Source organism: Dasypus novemcinctus, chromosome 28, assembly GCF_030445035.2.
Source record: "Dasypus novemcinctus isolate mDasNov1 chromosome 28, mDasNov1.1.hap2, whole genome shotgun sequence".
In the NCBI taxonomy this organism is placed as follows: domain Eukaryota; kingdom Metazoa; phylum Chordata; class Mammalia; order Cingulata; family Dasypodidae; genus Dasypus; species Dasypus novemcinctus.
This window is the reverse complement of record NC_080700.1, coordinates 33,371,136-33,390,583: the sequence shown is the minus strand read 5'-3', so window position 1 is coordinate 33,390,583 and position 19,448 is coordinate 33,371,136.

Below are 19,448 nucleotides of genomic sequence, written 5' to 3'. Positions count from 1 at the left end.
AGCTCCCTGGGTCTGTGGCCCAAACTTAGTACAGGTTTGCGAATGTGCAAAGGTGGATGCCGAGGTCAAAGGCATGCACCAGAAGATGGACGATGACCCCCAGTAGCCTCTGAAAACTGAAAACCTGGAGAAAGCGGAGCACAGATTTGAAGGGTCCAGGCTCTCTGGGTCTTTCCTTCCTGTCTGGGCAATAGCCATAAGATTCACATGAGAGCATGGGGCTATATGTGACCTGTTGACACTATCTGATTTCAACCCTGTTGCTAACCACAGAGATTCTTTCATTGCTTGGCTTTGTCAGATGGCCGACTCTATTGGACTTTTCTTTTTTTAAAGATTTATTTTTATTCATTTCTCTCCCCTTCCCCCACCCACCCCAGTTGTCTGTTCTCTGTGTCTATTTGCTGTGTGTTCTTTTTCGTCCACTTCTGTTGTCAGCGGCACGGGAATCTGTGTCTCTTTTTGTTGTGTCATCTTGTTGTGTCAGCTCTCCGTGTGTGCAGTGCCATTCCTGGGCAGGCTGCACTTTCTTTCGCCCTGGGCGGTTCTCCTTCCGGGGCACACTCCTTGCACGTGGGGCTCCCCTATGCGGGGACACCCCTGCGTGGCAGGGCACTCCTTGTGCACATCAGCACTGCACATGGGCCAGCTGCACACAGTCAAGGAGGCCCAGGGTTTGAACCGCGGACCTCCCATGTGGTAGACAGATGCCCTAACCACTGGGCCAACTCTTTTTCCCTCTATTGGACTTTTAATTTGGCTTCTTCCCCAGAATGCAGCTCTTATCTCTCTCTCTCTCCTTCTCATTAGACTCTTCCATCCCTCGCCCAGGTTTTGGGTGTCCAAATTCCAGCCAAGCCTCAGGATGCTAATACCACTTATCTTAAAACAGAGACCAGACCCAATGTTCCTTAAAAAACAGAATGCCAATGTGGGATCACTATAACTGCAGAATTAAGATCAAAATTATTTAGGGAGGCAGCTGTGTGTCAAGCAATCGAACTCCTATTTACCATATGGAGGACGCAAGTTCGATTCCCCAGGACCTCCTGGTAAAAAAAAAAAGAGAGAGAAAAAAAGATGTTCCAGGCCTGCGCAACAAAGCGATGCACCAAAAAGACAATGACGCAACCAGATAGGAAAAAAATATATATTTAAAGATCTGTGGAGGTGGAGGATTGGGGGAGGATGGGGGAGTAGGAAATTCCAGATGTCAGTCCTTCCCCCAGAACAACTGGTGCAGTTGCAGGAATTATCTGCAACAACTGTTTCTAAATTCCAGAGTCCAGTAGAACATTATACAGTGACCACGGAAGAGCAGGTGGACAAAGCCGGTAAACGATGGTAAAGACTGGTGAGAGATGGGAACACAAAATCCCTCTTCCCTAAGACCAGGGGCAGGCACGGCCGATCTCAGATCACAGCTTTTGATTAATGACTTTGAATCACTGGTTCTGAAGGTGGTCATTGTTCCAGCCCAAAGCGGAGGGGAATTCAAGAATCTGCAGTCCCTCACGGATGTGGGGGACAGTCGGTTGAAGGCCTGCACTTGCTGGGCAGGTCAAGAAAGCACAGTTTTGGAGAGCCATAGAAGGTTCTGTTCCTTTCCCACTCCCCTCTCCAGGGCAGTTTGGAGCCAGTCTGTACCCTCTTTGGGGCCCCTGGCCCTGTTCTGGCTGGGAAGCACTGACTTGGGAAACTCCTCTCCAATGTGCCTGCTTTAAACACCTGGGAGAGGGAGGTCTGTCTCCTGGGAGATAGAGGGGCACTGGAACTCCTGCAAAGAGGGGAACTCCAAAGCAACCAAACAGCACACCAGGACAAGATGCAGGCCCAGGAAAGACAGGAAGGCCCCTGAGCTCTGCGTTCGCCTTCGGCAGACCTTCCTGACAGGAGGGCTGAAGCTCAAGAACATCTGTCTATCACCAGCTGGCCACAAAATCAAGAAACAGACATCTCAAGAAAGAAATCACAAAGTTCATATTTTTAAAAATATTAACATGAACATTGTGCAACAAATGAGTACAAGACAAACAAAGAAACAGGAAAGGATGGCCCAAACAAAAGAGGATGGGAAAAAACAAAACCAGAAGACATCAATGAAGAAGACCAGAATTTTAAAAAGATCTTAAAAATGCCCAAGGAGATCTATAGGGTACCAGGAAAACAATGAATGAGCAATATGAGAATCTTAGTAAAGAGATATAAAAGGAAACAAACAGAATTCCTGGAGTTGAGGACCACAATAACTAAAAATGAAAAACTCCCAGCAGGGTTTCAACAACAAATTGGAGTTGTCGAAAGAGAAAGCAAACTCCAGGACAAGACAATTGAAATGAGTCAGACTGAGAAGCAGAAAGAAAGAAGAATTATAAAAAGTGAAAATAGCCTAAGAGACCTCTGGGACAACATCAAGCATACCAATATACACGTTATGGGAGTCCCAAAAGGAGAAGAAAGAAAGGGGCAGAAATGAATAATGACAGAGAACTTTCCAAACTAAGCAAAAGATGTGAATATGAGCATCAGAGAAGCCCAGAGAACACCAAAGAGGATAAACATGAAGAAAAATATACCCTGTCATATAGTAATCACAATTTCAAATGCAAATGGCAAGGAAAGAGTTCTGAAAGCTGCAAGAGAAAAGCAAACTATTATGTTCAAGGAAGTCCCAATTAGATTGAGTGCTAATTTCTCATCAGAAACCGTGGAGGCCAGAAGGCAGTGGGTTGAAATAAAGGGCTGAAAGAAAACAACCAATAACCAAGAATTTTATTGCATCTGGTGAGACTTTTGCTCCAAAATGAGAGTGAGGTAAGTGAATGTGGCTCAACTGATAGAGCATCAGCCTAGCATATAGGAGGTCCAGGGTTCAGAACCCAGGGCCTCCTGACCTGTGTGGGGAGCTGACCCACGTGCGGTGCTCATGCACGCAAGGAGTGCCGTGCTACGCAGGGGTGTCCCCCGTGTAGGAGAGCCCCATGCACAGAGTGTGCCCCACAAGGAGAGCTGCCCCACTTGAAAAAAGCACAGCTCACCCAGGAGTGGCACCACACACACGGAGAGCTGATGCAGCAAGATGACACAACAAAAAGAGACACGGATTTCTGGTGCCGCTGATAAGAATGCAAGTGGATACAGAAGAACACACAGTGAATGGATATGGAGAGAGCAGACAAAGGGTGGGGGAAAGGCAAGAGAAAAAAAAAATGAGAGTGAGATTAAGACATCCCAAGATAAACACAAAAACAGAAGGAATTCATCACTTGACCTACCCTATCAGCAATGCTAAAAGGAATTCTTCAGACTGAAAGGAAAGGACACCAGATAGTGGTTCAAAGCAGTAAACAGAAATAAAAAAAGGTAGCCATTAAGGTAATTATAAATGCCAGTACTATTGTATTGTATTTTTTTGTATATAAACTCCATTTCTTACTTCTTACAGGTGCTAAAATGCAATTGCCTATAAAGTAATGTTAAACCTAGGGTTTTGGACATACAAAGTACTAAGATGTACGTGATAACAAGCACTAAAAAATAGATAGGGGATAGGAGGGATGTAGGAATGTTGTTTGTGTATGCTACTGAAGTCAAGTTGGTATCAAACCAAATACTATCGTTACAGAATTAGGATGTTAAATTTTAATCCCATGGTAAACACAAGGAAAAATTTGAGAAATATATCCAGATAGAGATGAGAAGGCACTCAATATGGTACAACACAAAAATCACAAATCAGTATAAAAGTAGGCATTGATGGAAGAATTGAGGGACAAAAAAAGTAGACGACTTATAAAGACTAAATAGTAAAATGGCAGAGAAAGTCCTTCTTTATCCGTAGTGAGTTTAAATGTAAATGAATTAAACTCTCCAGTCAAAAAGCAGAGATTGACAGAATGGATAAAAAGATATGACCCACTACATGCTGTCTGCAAGAGATTCACTTTAAATTCAAAGACACAAGAGGCAGTTCCGGCGGCGGAGGCGGTGGCTATGGGGGTGGCAGCTCTAGCGGAGGCCAGAGCGGAGGTGGGGGCTACAAGTCCTTCTCTTCCGTGTCAGCTGGAGAGTCTTCGTCTAAAGGCCCAAGATACTGAGAAAACCAGAGTAATCAAGACCATTATTGAAGAGGTGGCACCTGAGGGTAGAGTTCTTTCATCCATGCTTGAATCAGAAACCAAGAAACAGTACTTTTAAGCCACACTAGAGGAAAGAATCTACCTTCACAAAGGCTGTTATATGCAGATGAATAGAAAAAAATCCTCAAGAAAACACTAAAGTTTTAATGGTCTATGAAATCAGGTTTACTCCTTGAAAATAACGTGTCTAAAAGGTGTTTTGTGGTTTCTATACTTCTTTTCACTTTATCAGAAAGTGCTCTTTAATGGAAAAAAAAAGGAAAACTTGTCTGTTCTTACGTATTGATGAATTCCAATAAACTTTCTAACTGATGCAAACTAAAAAATTAATATAGAAATAAATTCAAAGACACAAATAGGTTGAAAATAAAAGGATGGAAAAAATATACCATGCAAGTAGTAACCAGAAGAGAGCAGAGGGAAATGGACTTGGCCCGGTAGTTAGCCCATCCGTCTACAACATGGGAGGTCCGCGGTTCAAACCCCGGGCCTCCTTGACCCGTGTGCAGCTGGCCCATGTGCAGTGCTGATGCATGCAAGGAGTGCCGTGCCACGCAGGGGTGTCCCCCGCATAGGGAAGCCCCACGCGAGGGGGTGCACCCCATAAGGAGAGCTGCCCAGTGTGAAAGAAAGTGCAGCCTGCCTAAGAATGGCGCCACCCACACGGAGACCCAACACAACAAGATGATGCAACAAGAAGAAACACAGATTCCCGTGCCGCTGACAACAGAAGTGGACAAAGAAACAAGACGCAGTGAATGGACACAGAGAACAGACAACCGGGGTGGGGATGGGGGGAAGGGGAGAGAAATTAATTAATAAAAAAAACAAACAAAAAAAGAGAGCAGAGAAAGTTATCCTAGTATCAGATAAAATAACTTCAAGTCAAAAAGAGTGTTGAGAGACAAAGATGGCCATTATATGCTGAATAAGGGGTCAATTCAACAAGAAGACACATAACATACGTATATATTTGTACCTAATAGAAGAACCCCAAATATATGACGCAAATACTGACAGATCTGAAGGGAGAAATTGATAGTTCTACATTAATAGTAGGAGACTTTGGTATACTACTTTCAATAATAGACCATCTAGACAGAAAATCAATAAGGAAATGCAAGACTCAAATGGTACTCTAAACCAACTAAAACGTCATAGACATATGTCGAACACTTCACTCAACAACAGAATACATATTCTTCTAGAGTATTCTTGGATCATTTTACAAGATAGACCATATCTTAGATCATAAAACAAGTCTTGATAAATTTTAAAATGTTGAAATCATACAATGTATCTTCACCAATCACAATGTAATGAAGGTAGAAATAAATAACAGGGAGAAATGGAAAATTCACAAATATGTGGACATTAAACAATATATTCTTTTTTCCTCCTTATTTTTGTAAACAACCAATGGATTAAAGAGGAAATCACAAGGGAAATTAGGAAATATCTTGAGGCAAATGAAAATGAAAATACATCATACAAAAATTTATAGGATGGGAGGCGGATGTGGCTCAGGTGATTGTACTCCCATCTACCATGTATGGGAGGACCTGGGTTTGATTCCCAGGGCCTCCTGGTAAAGGCAAGCTGGCCCACGCCACTGCGGAGAGCTGACAGCCTGCATCGCTGCAGAGAGCTAATGGCAGACAGTGAGTGCAAACAACAAGGGGGGGGGTGTAATAAATAAAATGAAGTAAAATAAATAAATCTTTAAAATTTATAGGACACAGCAAAAGGCAGTGCTGAGAGGGAAATATATAGCCCTAAATGCTTACATCAAAAAAGAAGAAAGATTTCAAACAAGAGCCCTAACCACAAAATTGAAGAACTAGGAAAAGAATAGAAAACTAAACCCAAAGCAAGCAGAATGAAGAAAATGACAAAGATCAAAGAAGAGATAAATGAAATAGGGAACAGAAAAACAATAGAGGGGATCAACAAAACCAAAAGCTGGCTTTTTGGAAAGATCAATAAAATTGACAAACTTTTAGCTAGGCTGATGAAGACAAAGAGAGAAAGGACACAAATAACAAAAATCAGAAATGAAAAGAGGACTATAAGAAGATATATAAAAGGCTATTATGAACAACAGTATTCCAAAAAATTAGAGAACTTACATGAAACGGACAAATTCTTAGAAACATACAAACTACCTACATTGACTCAAGAAGAAATAGAAGAGGGAAGCAAATGTGACTCAAATGATAAGGCCTCCACCAACCATATGGGAGGACCCCTGGGGCCTCCTGGTGAAAAAGAGGAGAAAGAATGTCAGCGCAGCAAGCCAGTGCCCATGTGGCGAGCTGAGTGCATGCGTGGTAAGCCAAGGGCCCACACGAGTGCCGGTGTGGCAAGCTGAGTGTCCATGTGGTGAGCCAGTGCCCACACAAATGAATCACACAGTAAGATGATGACACAACAAAAGAGAGATGAGGAAGAGAGTAAAGGTGAAGCACAGCAGAGACCAAGAACAGAGGTGGCACAATTGACAGGGAATCTCTCTCCACATTAGAGTTCCCTAGGAGTGAATCCCAGTGATTCCTAGAGAAGAAAGACAAGAAGAGAAGACAAAAAGAGAAATACATGAAGAAGAACACACAGCGAATGGTCACAGACAGCAAAACACCAGGGTACGGGAGGGGAGGGGAAAGAAACAAATGTTTTAAAAAAAGAAGAAGAAATAGACAATCTCAGCAGACCAATTATGAGTAAAGAGATTGAATCAGGAAACTGATGTGGCTCAACCAACTGGACTCCTGTCTACCATATAGGAGGTCCAGGATTCAATGCCCAGGGCCCCCTGGTAAGGGCAAGCTGGCCCATGCAGCAATCTGGCCCACATGGAGTGCCAGCCCAGGTGGGAATGTTGCCCCCCCACAGGAGTGCTGGCCAACTCAGAAAGCTGGCACAAGAAGATGTCGCAACAAGAGACACAGAGGAGAGAAAACTAGAAGACGTAGCAGAACAGGGAGCTGAGGTGGCACAAGAGAGTGACCACCTCTCTCCCACTCCAGAAGGTCCCAGGATCAGTTCCCAGAGCTGCCTAATGAGAATACAAGCAAACACAGAAGAACACACAGCAAATGGACACCAAGAGCAGACAATGGGGGGAATGGGGGTGGGGAGGATAAATAAGATAAATCCTTTAAAAAAAGAGAAAGAGATTGAATCAATAATCAAAAGCCTCCCAACAAAGAAAAGTCCAGAACCAGGTGGTTTCAAGGGGAATTTTGCCAAACATTCCAAGAATTAACACTAATTCTGTTCAAACTCCTCCCCAAAAATTGAAGAAGAGGTAACACTCCCTAATTCTTTCTATAAGGCCAACATCACCCACATATCAAAACCAGAAAAAAAATAATACCACAAGAAAAGAAAGCTATAGATCACTATCTTTTTTCAAGATTTATTTTATTTATTTCCACCCCCCTCCCTACCCCATTGTCTGCTCTTTCTGTCCATTTGCTGTGTATTCTTCTGTGTCTGCTTGTGTTGTCATTAGGCAGCTCCAGGAACCGAACCTGGGACCTTCTGGAGTGGGAGAAAGGTGATTACTCTCTTGCGCCACCTCTGCTCTCTGTTCTGCTACATCTTATTTTCTCTCCTCTGTGTCTCTTGTTGCATCATCTTGCTGCGCCAGCTCTCCGAGTCGGCTGGCGCTCCTGCACTGGGCGGCTTTCTTGTGCAGGATGGCATTCCCACACAGGGCGGCACTCCTGCACGGGCTGGCTTGCTGCAAGGGCCAGCTCACCCTCACCAGGAGGCCCTGGGCATCAAACCCTGGACCTCCTATATGGTAGATGGGAGCCCAGTTGGTTGAGCCAGATCACTACCTCTTAAGAATATAGATGCAAAAATCCTAACAAAAATACTAGCAAACTGAAACCAATTGCACATTATAAGAATTATGTATATGATCAAGTGGGATTTATCCCTGGATGCAAGGGTAGTTGAACATAAAATCGATTAATGTAACATATCACATTAACAGAATAAGTGAAAAAAGCACAAGTTCATCTTGATTGATGCAGAAAAGGCATTTGACAAAAGCCAACACGACTTCTTCATAAAAAACACTTAGAAACCTAGGAAAACTTCCTCAGCCTGATAAAAGGCATATATGGAAACCCCATAGCTAATATCCTACTTAGTAGAGAAAAACTGAAAGCTTTTCTTCTAAGATCAGGAACAAGACAAGGATGTCCTCTGTCACCACTCTTACACAACACTGTACTGGAAGTTCTTGCCAGAGCAATTAGGCAAAATATTAATTAATTCTTAATTAAAATAAAACCAAAAATAAAAGCCATGCATATTGGAAAGACAGAAGTAAAACTTTCCCTGTTTGCCGATGGCATGATCCTGTACACAGAAAATCCTGAAAATCCACAACAAAGCTACCAGAGCTAATATAGGTATTCAGGAAAGTGGTAAATCAACACCCAATCACTAGTGTTTCTATACACAAGCAAGAACAATCAGAAGAAGAAATCAAGAAAAAATTCCATTTACAATAGCAACTAAAAGAATCATATATCTAGGAATAAATCTAAGGATATAAAGGATGTGTACATGGAAAACTATAAAACATTGCTAAAAGAAATCAAAGAAGACCTAAATAAATGGAAAGATATTCTGTGTTCATGGATTGGAAGACTAAGTATTTTTATGATGTAAGTTCTACACAAGGTGATTTACACAGAATCATTGCTATCCAAATCAAAATTCCTACAATGTCCTTTGCAGAAATAGAAAAGCCAGTGGGGGGTATGGGGAATGATGTATATGGGAACCGCTTATATTTTTTAATGTAACATTTCATGTGATCTATATATCTTTAAAAAAAAAGACATAATAAAAAAAAAAGAAAGAAAATAAATAAATAGAAAAGCCAATCATAAAATTTATAAGGAAGAGTATGGGTTCCCAAACAGCCAGAGCTATCTTGAAAAAAGAAGAATGAAGTTGGAGGACTCACAATTCCTGATATTAAAACTTATTACAAAGCTACAGTAATCAAAACAACATGGTACTGGCACAAAGACAGACATATAGAACAATAGATTGAATTGAGAGCTCAGAACTCAGAAATCAACCTTCATATTGATGGACAAAAATTTTTTTTTTTTTGAGGTACCGGGGGCCAGGGATTGACCCTGAGCCAGATCAGCTTCCCTGAGTTGGCTTTTTGTTTTGTTTTGTTTTGCTTATTGCTTCTTTTTGTTTTTTCAGGAAGTACCAGGAACTGAACACAGGACCTCCCATGTGGGAGGCAGGTTTCAAAGCTTGAGCCACATCTGCTCCCTGGCCAATTGATTTTTTTTAGAAAGATTTATTTATTTATTTCTTCCCCTCTCCTCATTGTTTGCACTAGCTGTCTGCTCTCTGTGTCTGTTCATGGCATACTTGTATTCTTTTTGGAAGCATTGGGAACCAAACATGGGACCTCCTATGTGGGAAGGAGGTATGTAATCGCTTGTGCCACCTCTTCTCCCTGCTTGTTGTGTCTCTCACCGTGTTTTGTCATTGTGTATCCACATTGTGTCATCTCGTTCTGTCATCTTGTTGCATTAGCTTGTATGCCAGCCCATTGCGTCTGCTCACTGTCTTGCTCATCTCCTTTAGGAGGCACTGGGAACCAAGGCTGGGACCCCCACCCCCCGCATTTGGCACTTGGGTGCCCAAGTGCTTGAGCCACATCTGCTTCCCCTGGCCAATTGATTTTTTTAAAGATTTATTTTACTGTAAAAAAATATTATCCTCCCCCCTCTCCCAGATGGTTCTCTTGTCTGTCTGCTCATTGTTTGCTCGTCTTCTCCAGGAGGCACCAGGAACTGAACCAGGGCCCTCCCACATGGGAGGTGAATGCCCTGAGCCACATCTGCTCCCTGCAGGCTGCGGGGTCTCCTGGCTTGTGGCATCTGCTCATTTAGGCATCTGCTCATTGCTGCGGGGTGCAGTGTCTAGCTCCTATTGTGTGGGGTGTGGCATTCTAGCTCTCATAGCAGTTGGTACAGGCATCTGCTTGTCTTCTTTAGGAGGCACTGGGACCTGAACCCAGGACTTCCCAGGTAGTAGGCAGGCACCCAACTGTTTGATCCACATCTCCTTCCCTAACCAACTGATTTTTGACGGGGGGAAAAGAGCATTCAATTGGGAAATAATAGTCTATTCAACAAATGGTGCTGGAAAAACTGGATATCCGTTTGTAAAAAAAAAGGAGGACCCCTACTATATACAAAAACCAACTCACAATGGCTCAAAGACCTTAATATAAGAGCTAGAACTATCAAACTCTGAGAAAAAAAACATATGGAAACATCTTCAGGACTTTGCATTGGGTAATGGTGTTTTAGACTACCCAAAGCACAAGCAACAAAAGAAAAAATAGAAAAGTGGGACCTTATCAAAACTGAAAACTTTTGTGCATCAAAGGACTTTATCATGAAAGTAAAATGGCAATCTACACAATGGGAGAAAGTATTTGGAAACCACATATCTGCTAAAGATTTAATATCCAGAATATATAGAGAAGTCCTTCAACTTAACAACAGAAGGGGAAACAACCAATTAAAAATGGACAAAAGACTTGAATAGACATCTCTCCAAAGAAAATATACAAATGGGCAAAAAGCGCATGGAAAGTTTCTCAACACCGTTAGCTATTAGGAAATGCAAATCAAAACCACAATAAGGGAAATGGATGTGGTTCAAGCAATTGAGCTCCCGCTTACCACATGGGAGGTCCATGGTTTGGTTCCCGATACAACCTAAAGAAGACAGGAAGCTGGTGCAATGGGCAGGTGCAGCAAGCTGACAGAACAATATGATGCAACAAGAGACACAAGAAGAAAAATATGAGAGACACAACAAAGCAGGGAACAGAGGTTCCTGGTGCCTCCTAAAGAAGACAGCAAGCTAGTGCAATGGGCAAGCATGGCAAGCTGACACAGCAAGATGATGCAACAAGAAACACAGGAAGAAAAGCATAATGAGAGACACAACAGAACAGGGAACAGAGGTGGCACAAAGTATTGAGCATCTCCCTTCCACATCAGAAGTCCTGGGTTAGGTTCCCAGTGCCTCCTAAAGAGACAAACAGATACAGCAAGTGTTGACAATGAAGGGGAGGGGAGATATAATTAATTAATTAATTAAAATTTTTAAAAAGCCACAGAGATATACCATTTCATTCTCACCAGAATGGCTACTATTTAAAAAAATGAAAAATTACAAGTGTTGAAGAGGATGCAGAGAAATAAGAACATTTGTTCTTTGTTGGTGGCAATGTAAAATGGTATAACCACTGTGGAAGACAGTTTGGTGGTTCCTCAGAAAGTTAAGTGTAGGCAGCGGACTTGGCCCAGTGGTTAGGGCATCCGTCTACCACATGGGAGGTCCACAGTTCAAAGCCCAGGCCTCCTTGACCCGTGTGGAGTTGGCCCATGCGCAGTTCTGATGTGCGCAAGGAGTGCCCTGCCACACAGGGGTGTCCCTGCGCTGGGGAGCCCCACGTGCAAGGAGTGTGCACCCCATAAGGAGAGCCGCCCAGCGCGAAAGAAAGCGCAGCCTGCCCAGGAATGGGGCTGCACACACGGAGAGCTGACACAGCAAGATGACGCAACCAAAAGAAACACAGATTCCCGCGCTGCTGACAACAACAGAAGCGGACAAAGAAGACGCAGCAAATAGACACAGAGAACAGACAACTGGGGTGAGGGGGGAGGAGATAGAAATAAATAAATAAATAAATCTTTAAAAAAAAGTTAAGTTGTAGAATTACCATATGATCTGGCATTCCAACTTCTAGATATATACCCAGAAGAACTGAAAGCAGGGACTCGAACAGATATTTGCACACCAATGTTTATCGAAACATTATTCACAATTGTCAGAAGATGGAAGCAATCCAAGTGCCCATCAACAAATAAATAGATAAGCAAAAATGTGAAATGGAATATTATTCAGCCTTAAAAAGATTCAGGTGCTGGTACATGCTACAACATGGATGGACCTTGAAGACTTCATGTTGAATGAATTAAGCCAGACACAAAAGGATAAATGGCATATGATTTCCCTTACAGGAACTACCTAGAATAAGCAAATTCATAAAGACAGAAAGTAGATAACAGGGTTCCACCAGGATCTGGGGGTGGGCCTGGGGGGAGGATGGGGAGTTATTTGCCTAATGGGTACGGACTTTCTGATTGGAGTGATGAAAACGTTTGGGAAATGAATGTTGGTGAAGGCAGCACAACATCAGAATGTAATTATACCACTGAACTGCCAAGTGGTTAAAATAGGAAAATTTTCTATTGTACATATGTTTCTATAATAAAAAGATTTTTTTAATTGGTGGAAGAAGATAAATAAAACATTCCTGATGTAGTAGCAATATGGTGTTTCAAACAAACTGAAACTAACTTTATTTAAATAAATAAGAGCTCTAGGTGGTGATGGGTAGGCAGTTATGTGGACCTTCCCATGGAAGGCATAGCTACGGGCCACAGACAATTCATATTGACCAGCCTCCTGAATCTGAGGCATGTGGGGAAAACATAAGTTTTCTCTAACGCTGACTTCAGTGGGATATAGCTGGGGAGCAGCAGAAGGAATTCTGCATTTGTTTTTTCACAGCCCAGTGACTGGGCAGAATTTTACGGCCAATAGCTGTTAAAACCTGGCAACTCTACCCTTGGAGCCCAGGAACTGAATCACCAAAGCAATAAAGGGGAAAGTCAGAGAGAAATGTGGTAGAAATAAAACCCACCCTCTAATGAGAAAATAAGAGATTAAAAATAGAGAGAGGTTTGGGCAAAGCACAAACTTTTGGTCAAAAACAGAAAGAGAATAAAAAACTAAATGAAGGCTTGGGGAGGGGAGCACTGTGGAGAAAGAGGGTTTCCAAGGCTTCAGGAAATGAACAGGACATGGCCAGAAGAACCGGGAATTGCACAATCGTTCTTTGGAATTAGTACCAGGTTTACTTAGAGATACAAAGATAAGGGAACATCTAGGACAGAATGACTCATTTCTCTGTATCTGAATTTTTTAAAATTTAAATATTTGGGTTTTTAAATTTTTTCATAAGGCATTAGATTGCATAAATGTTATGTCAAAAATATAGGGGATTCCCATGTACCTCATCCCTCCTCCTCCCACACTTACCCACATTAGCAACATCCTTCATTAGTGTGGTACATTTGTTTACAATTGGTGAACACATATTGAAGCATTGGTACTAGCCATGGAATATATAGTTTACATTATAGTTTACACTCTGCCCTGCATGATTTTATAGGTTTTGACATCGTATATAAAGACCTGTATCCATCATTGCAGTGTCATGCAGGACAATTCCAATGTCCTGAAAATGCCCCATGTTACACCTATTCTTCCCTTTCCCTCCCCTCAGAACCTCTGGTGGCCACTGCTTTCATATCAATGATACAAGTTCTTCCATTGCTAGAATAATAAGTCTGTAATAGAATAATAATATCTATTTTAGTCCATTGTTCATTCCCCAGTCTCGAGGATGTGGAGATGGTGATGCCCACTCTGTTTCTAATTGAGAGGGGGCTTAGATCCCATGGGGTAGATGGATGGAACTATCTTGCTTGCAGTTGCAGACACTCTCTGTTCCTTGGGATGGGCATTGTCCATCATCATCTCTTTGTTAGTTGTCCTGGGTGAGTCCAGTGAACTGGAGAGTAGGTGTTGTAATTCTGCTGAGATTTGGGGCTCAACTGGCACATGAACAGACCAAAGATTTAAGTCTCTGAGACATATATTTAAAAAGTATAGTGCTAATTATAGGTTCAAATAAAAGGGGCAGAAGAGCCATGTATAGGGAAACTATAATTAGCCTAACTTTTTTACATTGGGGAGCATAAATTCCAAAGTAAGGTCTACTGGCAGGGTGCCGAATTCCTGAGCTGTCTGCCCTAAATTATAGTGTCTGGATGTCTCTAGAGCCCTCCAGGGCGCCATTGTTTGAGGCACTGTTTATTGTGGCAGTCAATGAGATCCTGCTGAGACATACAAAGCGTAACCTCTGGAATAACCTCCCAACTCACTTTGAAGTCTCTTAGCCATATAAACTCATTTGTCTTTACATTTTCCCCCTTTTGGTCAAGGTCTTTTTCCAATTGCATGGCTAGTTGGTGCTTGGTAATTATCCCTCAGTGCCAGGGAAGCTCATCCCTGGGAGTCATGTCCCATACTGGGGAGAAGGGAGTGTGTTTATATGCTGAATTTGGCTTAGAGAGAGGCCACATTTGAACAAGGAGGATTTCAGGAGGTAACTCTTAGGCAACATATAACGCTAGGCAAAGTTTCAATTTTACAAGAAAAGGCTCGTAAGTACAGTCATCAATATCAAGGGCCTGGAGTAAGGGTCTGTCTTCTTCACTAGGCACTGCCCATGTACTTAGGGGATGCTTGTCATTCTATTACAGAATGTAGGGGACTCCCCAAGATGGGAATTCAATATTCTTTTGGTTGTTGTTTGTGTCTCCAACCACCAAGAAAATGCCCCATGAACACCTGAACATATTTCTATGCCTTAGAGGTATGCCCCAGGTATATCCCACCCTATATGTCCCCCATCATTGACACCTCATACCAGGGATCTTCTCCTGCCACAGTTGTAATCCTTCTGTCATCCAAACCCTCTCCAAAAATGAAGCCAAAATTAAATAAATAAATAAATAAAATTAATAAGAAAGTAAAATAATAATTTTAAAAAAATAAAAAATGAAATAGAAAAATAAACAATTTTGAAATAAAATTTTAAAATTTTATATATTTTGTCTTTCATCATTGTAAGATCTGTTATCTGGTATATACAGTGACAGTTTCTTCCATATGTTCCCCCAAGTGTCTTTTTTTTTTTTTTTTTTTTACTTCATCTTCAAAGAAGGTTTAGGTTATGAAAATTCACATAGAAAATATAGAGGATTCCCATATACCCAATGCCCTCTCCCTCTTCCACTCTCCCCTATTAATAACATTTTACATTATGTTTGTTACGATTGATATACAAATATTGAAGCATTGCTACTAAGCATGGTCAGTGATTTACATGATGATTTACATTTTGGACCATACACTTCTTTAGGTTTTGATGAAAAATATCCGTTATTGCAAGATCATGCAGAGCAATTCTAATGACCTAAAAATGTCCTGTGATCCATTTATTATTTTCTTCCCTCCCCTCCCCTTGGAACCCATGGTAACCACTAACTTTTAATTTTTGAAGACTAAGGTTCTTAGTTACTTGCAATAATATTGAGGGCTTGACATATCGGTCTGTTTTCTTTTATTAGGCACTGCTATGTTCTCAAGAGATTGTCCCTCTAATTGAGAACATATCAGGACTCCCCAGGTTGGGAGTTTAATATTTTCTTGTTTATTGCGTGGGTCTCTATCCACCGAGGTTACACACTATTGAAGCAGGCTCGTAAGATAGGGAATCAATAGACAGATCTGGAACCTGGCAGAGAGTCCACGTGGACATCAATAACCCCCAAGATGGCGCTGGAGGACCCCACCCCCAGGATTCTGCCATTCAGAGCAAAGACTTCTTCTGGGAGCCAGGAGAAGCCCTGGATGTTCCCCAAGGGCTTTATTATTAGGCTCTCAGGGGGGAATTGATGGGTGGGGTAATCAATCAAAACAACAAACAGCTGGAACCCCTCCCCTGCCATTAGCAAAGGAGTGCAATAATGAACAGTTTAAAAAGGCAGGCACAGAACCTAAGCGTGCTCTCTCGCTCTCTGCTCTCTTGCCTCTGGACCCATTCCTGCCCTCTGCGCACCACTCTCACCATTTTTCCTCTGCCACGTGTCCAGGCAAGTAAACCTGGGCATTTATAATCTATAATGGGAAATTGTAGCTTGTAATTCAGACCCCTTTATCCCTTTTCACCCCCTTCCTCTCTACCTGGGACCCCTGCTCTCTTATTTTCTCCCATTTCTCTTCCCTTCCTACCTAAATAAATTCCTGACCTAACTCACCTGACGTGCTCTTGAAATTCATTTCTGCAGCACAAGTCAAGAACCTAAATGAAATCCAGTAATGTATTTGGTGAGCCAGTCCAGGAGTTTATTGGCCTACGGCCTGTTGAATACCTTCCTTTGGTTCTCTATTTTATTTTATTTTATTTTTTTTAATTTTTTTATTTTTTATTGACTTTGTAATAATATTACATTAAAAATATATATGTGAGGTCCCATTCAACCCCACCCCCCCCACCCCCCCCTCTCCCCCCCCCCCCCCCAACAACACTCGTTCCCATCATCATGACACATCCATTGGATTTGGTAAGTACATCTTTGGGCACCTCTGCACCTCATATACATTGGTTCACATCATGGCCCATACTCTCCTCTATTCCATCATGTAGGCCCTGTGAGGATTTACAATGTCCGGTGATATTTTAAATGCGTTCACCTATGACGTAATCCAGGGAAGGAAGTGGCTGGGGCTCGGGAATTCTCTGCGTCCATGCCTCGCGCCCGGGCTTGTGAGATCTGACCCCAGCCAGGATGGCTGGGTCATAGGGCAATGGCTTAAATCACAGCCCTGCCAAGACAGAGGTTCCCCGGCAGAACACCAGAACACCGGGCCCTGCGAAGCTTCTTTTTCAAGCCCTTTTAGCAGCTGGAGGCTTGGTCCTGGAGCCTGCCTGCCAGTGCCTTCTCCTACCCTCTCCCCTGGGGAGTGCTTGATTATGGTGGAGAGGTCCACACAGCATTCCTATCTCACCACATGCAGCTGCCTGGGGGAATGAAGTAGAAAGGCAGCCGGCAGGGGCAAGTTGGATGCCTCGGGAGTTCCCTTCCCTGGGGGAGGGAGTCACAGGCCATAATTAACATAATTAACATAATTTCCCCGTGTTTTACCTTTCTACTTCTTGCTACTGAATTTCTCTTTACAGGTTTGTGTTAGAATGTTTTGGAATATCTTAAAAACTGTGAAAATGGAAAATACCTTTGTTAGCAAGGAAGCTATTGCCTCAGGGCCCCAAGGCCTGTTAGTTAGAGCCATTGATCATTAATCACTTAATGGCCTTTTGACAGCTGGTTTACCTGGGAAACTATCAGACAGTAAAGTCAGAAGGCTAGGGCTGCAGTCTAAGACTTCTGGAAGGATCTGAGGAATAAGCTTTCTTCAGCTTGGAGGGCATCTGATTTAGTTGATCTGTCTTCCAAGTCTAGGCGGCCCCGGAAATGCCCGGCAGCAGGCTCTGAATGTCCCCCCAAACTTTTGAAGGTTTGGGGGCTTCAATTCAGAGTGCAGTCAGTCTTAGACCCTGGAAAGTAGGGGTGCCGAGAACCAGAGCAGTAAACCAAAGGGCCCCCATTCCTTGGGCCTATCCATTCAGAGAGCAGCCAAATATCCCCTGAGAAACAGGCATCTCAGGCGCTTTGATTTAGGGCCACTGCTCTGTCTCCCACCAATTCGGCTTGGGAGCATTGATTTGATATCTGAAATCAAGTATCACCCAGGTCCTAGGTTGCCCACCAGGATGACTGTGGGCCAGGCAAGCTCTGAAAATTGAAATTCTCAGGATGCTGAGACAGAGCTGCAGCTCCAAATTACGTGGAACGGTGAACGTTTTAGTCAGACTAGGACTCTGGGACCCCAGAGCGGTCGACTGAAAGGTGCTTCTTCATTCTTCCTAGAATAATGGGCGCAGCCTCTAGCATACCAGCAGACTCCCCATTGGGGTGTATTCTTGGGAACTGGACACCCCGACCAACTGAAGGGTTGGAGAAGAAACTGACCTCCTTCAACACTGCATGGCCACAGCGTAGCCTTGAAGGTGGCCAGAAGTGGCCTGTAAATGCTACTCTAAATTATGACCGTATTTTGCAGATAGACCTCCTGTGCAAGAAGGAAAGAAAGTGTTGTGGAATTTAAGAGAAGTTCAATTATTTGAGTATAGAGAGGCCAGGACTCAGGAATGATTTTGAGAAGGAAAAATGGTTTATTGACGGCCGGCCGGACTTGGGAGCTTTCAGTTTGAATCCCGAGCCCCGAACAAGATTTTTAAACGTCTTTTATACAGAGAGGAAAGGCTAAATGGTCTCTTTGTTTCAGTTCTCAATAGGTTTCAATTAGCATATATCTTCCACATTTTAGGTAAGCTTTTAGCATGGACTCCAGACATTCTAGATAAGCCTTTAGCATATTTGGTTTTTGCATTTCCCTTAAATACTTAAAGTTTATAGCTCCCGCATTGTTAAACATTTCCTGGGACTGGAGCTGCTGCTAGTCCCCAAGGGCAGGACTGCAGCCCCCCACCGTTCCACACTCACAAGTCAAACAACTTAGTTATCTCTGAAGAGACAAAGAGCCTTCCACCCATAGCCCACATCAAAAGCAATCAGGTTTCGTATGTTCAGCTTTTTATGGCTCTATATCAGGATACAAGGTTAAGTGGATCTTGCAAGTTACGTTATGCTCGGGAAGTGAAACCACTCCGTGAAAAGGAGGGTGACGTCTTAGATGATCCCTTCCTCAGTTACCCTCCTCCAGCCTCTGTGTCGACACCTCGTGCCCATAGCTAGCTCAGCGGGAGTCACTAGGAGTGGAGCAACTTTCCACCCTAATAGGGGATCCAAAAATGGCCTCTACCCAATAAGGAAAGCAGCAGATGGAGAAGTGGGAACAATTAGAGGCCAGATTCCCATCTCCATGACAGATTTAATGCAGTGTAAGGAACAGCTGGGGTGATTTTCAGAAGGCCCAGGTAAGTTTACTGAAGAATTCCAGAAGTGAACCCTAAATTTTGAGCTGGCATGGGGAGATGCACATGTTATCCTGGTCTCGTGCTGCACCCCTGAAGATAAACACTGCATTTGGGGGGCAGCCCAGGGCCATGCCGATGGAAGGCTGCCCAGCAGCCCCAGCAATAAGCTATAGGGGTTGTGGCAGTTCCAGAGGCTGATCCTAACTGGAACTACCAAAGAGGGCAAGAGATGGAAGGAAAAGAGGCCATATGATCACGTGCCTACTAGAGGAATGAAAAAGTGCATCGTCAAGTCTGTTGATTATAATAAGCTGCAGGAAATAACCCAGATGGAAAGGAAAATCCTGCCCTGTGTCAAGGGAGACTAGTAGAAGCTATGAGAAATTATACCCAAGCTAATCCAGACTCACCGGAGGGACAGATTGTATAAAAAACCTATTTTATCGGCCAGGCAGCTCCAGATATTAAAAGAAAAGTCCAAAAGCTAGCTCTAGGTCCTGGAACCTCAATGAATTCTCTTTCAAAAGTAGCTTTTAAGG